Raw genomic sequence first — 7153 nt, forward strand, 5'->3', positions numbered from 1 at the left:
TTTCTCTGAGGCAAAGTCATATTTCAGGGCCATAATTTTTCACAGTTTCTATTTTTTGTAAACTAATGTCTTTTTGCATCAAGTCCAGTGTGCATAAAATATATTTCCAAATTCAACATTGTTAACACATTTTCTAACCACTTCCAGTCAGAAAATAACTAATACTTCTGCTAAAAATTTCCAACTGAAGAAAAGAGAAAACTCAACGAATTTTATTTAAGGTGATGGTTTAAATGATTAAGACTTAGAGAGCAAAAGAAGGTTGTAAAGGAAAAAATGCAGACAGAGATAAAAAGAGAAAAGCAGCTTCTATTTACCAAGCTTCATGAAATGATTAGTGTGAACTACCATACCATTCTTAAAGGCAGAGAAGAAAATATAAATGTACTTTCACCAGATTTTTAAAGGTTTCTGAAATAGGTAATAATGGAATTTTCTAGGTGGCACAATATATACCAAATGCTTCAATATATTTGATCCTCATAATCATATGTTCAGAGAATAAAGGATGGGATATATCAGATGGTAGAATTATTTTCATTTGTAGATGAGAACTCTCAAACTCAGCGAATTTGCAATTTACTCCAAACTGGTCAGCCAGTTAGTTGGGAAACAAAAATCAGGTCTTCTGATTTCAATGCAATTTTCAGGAAATCATGCAATTATGGATATTTTTTCATAATCTAAAACAATAATCCACACCATTTTCTCAGATGCATAGTCCATTGTATACATGTAAACATTTGACCCATACATAATCTGACTTACCCATGATTTCACAGCTACCAGTGACAGAGCCAAAATTTAAACCCCCAGGTTATTACTACAATTGGGAGGTACAGTGCTGATGATAATGGGAAAGAACCAAAATACACCAAAAGACTTAGTAAACTCAGGGGTCACTAATTCATTAAGTAGCCATTACAAATCATAAGCAAAGTCATGGCTGGAGATACAATTTGGCACTCATTTAAAATTTGAAGTCATGAGAAAGATGTTAAAGAATAACATGCAATGATACTGTTTAAAATTAATGAACGAGCCATATAACCATAAAGGAAAGAACCATATAACCATAAAGGAGCAACTATCTAATATTTACAACAGTCATTAATATATCACTACTATTTTTTTTATATTACCTGCCTTTAAAAAGTTCAGCTTCCATGCACTGCAAAAGAAGACAAGGTAGAAAGGAGTGGCAAAAGAGAGGAAAGATGGTCTCTTTCATGTGCTACAGAGTGATCTAAAAGGAAAAGATTAAGGAAAAGACATAGACTCAGTGTTCTGACACCAAAGAGAGAGAAGAGAAATCAAATAGTAGAGAGAGAAACAAGAATGTATAGGTAATGAATGGTGACAGTATATATAGACAGCAAGATTATTAATGATACATTCAGTACTGTAGGTGGAAAGTTTTTTTGTTATAAAAAAATAAACTGTTAAAAATTGTTAATTAACAGTTGCAAAGATAAAAAGGGTTCCAAGAAACTGTGATAAACTTGTCAAAGATGGATATTACAAACTTGGAAAAAAGTTGGAAGGAGTGTTTTTATGAAACCACTCAGAAATGCTCAAGAACTCAATACTTGGAATTTTAATGTACGTATGTGTGTTTCCATATAAGCAGAAAGGGGTATCCCAAAACAGACAGAGATCTTTGATGGCTAGAGATCACATTAAAATTGTTTAATCAAATTACATGCTGGATGATACTGCAAAGGAAGCCCAAAATAAAATGTCAAAATGGTATAAAGATAGCGAAGCCTTTAAATGAGGAAACTATGGAAAAGTGGTATCTGGGAACCTAAAACCAGAAACAGTAATTGTAAGGTTAGGGTGATGCTTCTTTCTCCCACACTTTGATTCTTAAATCTGAATCCTAGAAAAAAAAATCACACGTATGCCTTTCTCAAGAAAATTGTCCCAACTCTCTTCCTGTGGAGTTTCTGTCCTTCTGCTCTTGCTAGTACATCCTGTCTCCTTGGAAGCATGGAAACCTGAGGGTGTGGTTTTTCTTGTGGGACAGAGTGGTCCACAACATCTTATGACCCTTATCCACCACCATCACCACGTAGCCAGGCTGTCAAAATCCTCAGACGGCGACAACTTGTGAACGGTCAGCAAGGTTACCCAGAGTAGATTTTCTCCTGTGCCTAAACATAGCCACTTCACATCATCCACCCTCCCTAGGACAAGAAGCTTTATAGAACACTGCTATTTTGAGAGAAGTGATTAATTATCTATTATACAAGGTGGTGTCTAAGTAAGGCTTTAGAGTTCTGGGATTCTAGGATTCTCAGCCTGAGATCATGAGACAAAGGGAATTGTCTCATAGTAATGTCAGAGAGGGTGAAAAGAGGTATATTTTACTTTTGTTAAATAAAGATTTGCCATTTTGTTTGCTCAAATGCATTATATATTTATTTTATGATATGACCCAGGAGAGTATCTAATGAAAGAGAAAATGTTTTTCTACTTTTTCAATGGAAGAAATTGGAAATATTCTCCCAAAAAATGGTTGATTATAGATCTTAAAAATATTGGCATTACTGGTCGACCAAGTCCATTGTATGTTCTAAATCCCAAACAATAATTAAGAGTAGCAATCATGAATATCATAAAACACTTAGGATAATGGAGAAAATGTGAATGCCTGGAGTAGAAGCGGATAGGAAAAAGAAAGACAGGGATGAAAACGGAGACAAAGATGAAAACGTATGGAGATACAGAATATGTGCGCACACACTTTACTTTCTGGATAAACAATAAAGCAATTAGTCTTAACAGAGAAGAAAGTTCAATTCAGCCCTTCAATCATTTTGATGTCATACTTCACATACTAGCAAGTGTTCATTCCATTATAAAGAAAGGAGAATTGTTTAAAGGAAAAATTTTAAGAAATAATCATTGGGTAAAAAATCCAAGGATAGCAACAAAAAGACTTGATAAAGTATAGCAGATTTGAAAGCTGCATGATAATTCACAAAAAAACTAATAATAGGGCGGGCCACGGTGGCTCAGCAGGTAAGAATGCTTGCCTGCCATGCCCAAGAACCCAGGTTCGATTCCCGGTGCAGGCCCATGTAAAAAAAAAAACAAAAAAAAACTAATAATATGAGAACACAAAATTTTAAAAGTTCAAAACAAGGCCCAGAGTACAAATATCTTGGATATTAACTACAATGATGATTTTAAAAAAAAATCTCACTCCAGATTGACACCAGTTTCCAGATCTCAAGATGACATAGTTGTCATAGAAATAATTGGATAGGAATCCAATCAGAGTCTGATCTTTGGAGGAGTGGACAATAGACTTAAAGACACAAGATCTAGGTCTGAGTTTGGTAACTAGAAATTATGACTCTGAGGCATTCTGCAATTAACCACTATTCAAACCTTGAATGTCTGTGAATTACACCTGCAAGTATTTTCCAAAGTCTTAAGTGCTGCTGCACAGCAGCTGTCACATAAAATAATTCCACAATTCATAATTTGACAAAAGGAGCATGGATATCATATATCCTTCAATTTACTAATGAGTCCTTTCACATTCTATTTAAGAAATTCCTAAACTTAAAATATGAAAAATTACACTATACAATAGTATTTCTCTGTGTATGGACATTAACAATTTTCACAAAAAGGCTTAACCTCATGAATTTATCTGTCCTCTCATAACCAAAAGGAAAGCAGGGTTCAAACTGTCTCAGTGATGGACAGTAATAGGCAAAGGGATAAACAACAGTATCGTCTAAAATGAAGTGGCTCATAGAGAAATGTTGCAAGAACTTTTCAGTAAGCAGCAAAAATTACACAGTTTAGTAGATCAATACGTTTGGGAAAACTAAGTTATTAGAAGCCACATTAGAATGGTAGTGGTAGTTGTTGCCTTGAAGTAAGGTGTGAAAGCACCAGGTAGTGGATCAAGTGAAAGAAACTAATAAGATATGATCATTTTTCTTTATATACACCAAGGTGTAGTTCCAACCCACACTGTACAGAGATGATCTGCGTGACAAATAGCATACGACAGAAGTCAGGGTATGTCACTTTCCAGAATAAGTTATAAAGCAATATGGCGGAGGCCTAGGTGTGGGTTGGGGCTGGTGGGGATGGAGCTGCCTGGTGTGTACTGGCTGTGCAGTCTGGGGCCATGCCTGCCCAGCTCTGCACCTCGGAGCTTGAGTTCCAAGTCCACTCTGGGAAGGTGAACCTGGCAACCATGGTGTGGCCCTGGTTTCTGTGGAAGAAGAGAGGGCAATGAGACCGATAGAGAATATGGCAGATTCCTGAACTCATCTTATCCCATTTGTATTTAAAAGTATAATTAAGTAAATAAGTAAAATAAAAAATACATGCAAAATGTCTACTTCAATTTTTGAAGAGCCATTAATACTTACCTCTAACAAATGAGATTGAGAAAATTATGAGGGAGAAAGGAACTTTGACTTTTCACTTGCAGTGAGCATGAGTCAATTTTAGTTTTACAAAAAATAAAATGTATGTAGATTTGGAAAATTACACAATATGTGTCTCCACAGATTCAATGCTTCAGAAGATATAATCAGACTTTATCACTTAAATTAAAAATAAAGATAAAAACGTCTCCAGGATATTAGACTACTTTATTTTCTGCTCCTCTTTAAACCCTACATTCTAAAATAACTTCTTCCTCTTTGCTAGCTATGCCCCCGAATGCACCATCTTCCCTCATTTATACCCTCAGATATTTCAGTTCATGTCTTCCTTCTACATTCTTCACTCAGTAGTCTGCAACGTCCTGCCCTCACTGCATCTCTAATACTTCCCATCCGTCATCACCCACACTGGAAAGCTACCCCCTCCATGAAGTTCTCTTTGATAGCCTTACCCTTACATACAGTACATGAAGAAAAATTTTCCCTATGTCGTGTTAACCAAACCAAGAAACACTAATAATAAAAATATTGTGATAATGATCTAGCAAAGACCACCATTTAATTCTCTGGCATTGCAAATAATGTTCATAAATGTGTCATTAAAATACCTTTTTACATGTCTCTAGGTTAATGGTATAAATTATATCCACAGTCATAAAGACCAGCTCAGCTTTGATTCAATTAAGTCCCTTTCACATTGATGATCATCAGCATCATGCCTTTTGATGAAATTTATCTAAGCAAGCAATTCAATTTTATGTTACTTCCTGGAAATTGAAAGTCATTCTTACAATACTTCCAATTCCTGCTCATCCCAGGTACATTTTTATTTCAATAAACCTTAGTTTTATCTTTAAAAAGGATGTCATTTTTTATGTATCAACCTACCAGAGATTAAAATGTTGGTAAGCATTTGGAAAACAGGCATATTCCCTCACTGTTGGAGGCAACATTTCATAGGCTGCCTTTTAGATTCTGTCTATACTGAAAATGTGAGGTCTTCAGGAGCAGTATTTTGCATTATCTCCACTAAACATCCCTTTTTAACAAGGGCAGAACAGTAATTCACATATGATCTTTCCAGTTTTAAGACAAAAGTTTAGCTGTCCACTTAACTCACTACCATGAAAAAAAATACATTATTGATGGTCAACAGCAACTAAAACCCACTGTACCCTAGTAGTGTTCTGAATCCCACAACTGTGTTTTAACACATACCACAATCTCTGACCATACTCCCACCACTAAAGAGAGAATGTAAGAAATGAGATGTACTTCAGAAATCATTAGAGACCAATTCACCTGGTCCTCTGCTCAGGAATGCTCATCATTGTACTGGTCAACAGAAACAGGAAAATAACTAGATCATATGGACTTGCTACCAATTCAAGCAAAGCTAACAAGCATTTCTAGATTTTTTTCAATGTAGATGAACTTTTGGGTTCACTCAGTTAAAGATTTGTAATCCTTTCCTTACTAATCTTTAGTCTGGAGTTACTAACAAAGGTTAAATTTGACTGGAGTTACTGGAAAATAAATTAAATTTGCAGAGAGAGCTCAAAATCTGATCATCCAAGAAGTTCTCAACTGGTTTATTCTTACCAAAATGGGTAAAAAAAAAAAGTGTAATATTCTGAACATTAGAAAGATATTCAGAAATAGGTGATGAAGTTGTATGTTCCACCACTTCAGTTGTAAAAAGATATTTTTACAACTATCAATGCAGCAGGCCCTGTCCTGAATGAGAGGATTATTGATGTTAATTTTTGATATGATGGTGACCTGAATGAAGCATTGTTAGTGACTGTGAAATCCTTTTATTTTACAGGTAAGGAATGCAATGTAAAAAAGGGGCAAATGTTCTTGTTTAAGCTACATAACAAGTAGGTGGCAAATTCAGAATTAATATGCTTGACCCTTAGCTTCTGGTCTGTCCAGCTTAAAGAGACCCATACATCCTTGGCTCTGATGATCCTACCTTTGCAAAGATATAAAGACCAGGAAATCATAATATATCAAAGTTACTTTCTTTAGCATTGTCCAAAATTCTTCACATTGTACTCCCACTGGAATCAAATATTCTGCTACTTGTTTTTTTCTTTGCCTGAAGGCCCTTGGAAATTTTACCACAATAGTGTTTTCAACACTGAACTTAAAGTCATGTCTTGACTCCACTCATTCCACTGCCTTCTATATTTTCTCATCTCCATCCATTTAAACTTACTTACCTGAGTCTAGGTCACAGATGTCCAAATCATCAAAGAGCCAGAGAACCACAGAATGCAGAGCTCCTCTCTTTGAAATGTTATCATCTGGAATAAAAACCTATATATAATACTTCTGTATCAGGAAAGAGAGCTAATAAGCAGCACAGAGAAGTAAGTTATTTACACATAAATACCTGGGATTGCCATTCCTGAGTACATTTGCCCAAAGCAATTGTTTGTTGGAATCACAGAAGTTTGACCAGAGGAACCAAAGTGAAAAGCAAGTAATGGGTCACTTAAATCAAACAAGGGAGAAGGACTGGGGATAGTTTATGCAACAGCTAAAGTTTTTAATCTTTTTGTCTGTTTCTCTTATTTGTGAGAGAAGAAATTCCTTGTGAATGAATGGATAAAATTTTTTTCCTTTCATGGGCAGGCACCGGGAACTGAACCCAGGTCTCCAGCATGGCAGGCAAGAACTCTGCCTGTTGAGCCACTATGGCCCCATATATAATTTTAAACCTT

Source organism: Tamandua tetradactyla, chromosome 14 (assembly GCF_023851605.1).
Source record: "Tamandua tetradactyla isolate mTamTet1 chromosome 14, mTamTet1.pri, whole genome shotgun sequence".
Taxonomy (NCBI): Eukaryota; Metazoa; Chordata; class Mammalia; order Pilosa; family Myrmecophagidae; genus Tamandua; species Tamandua tetradactyla.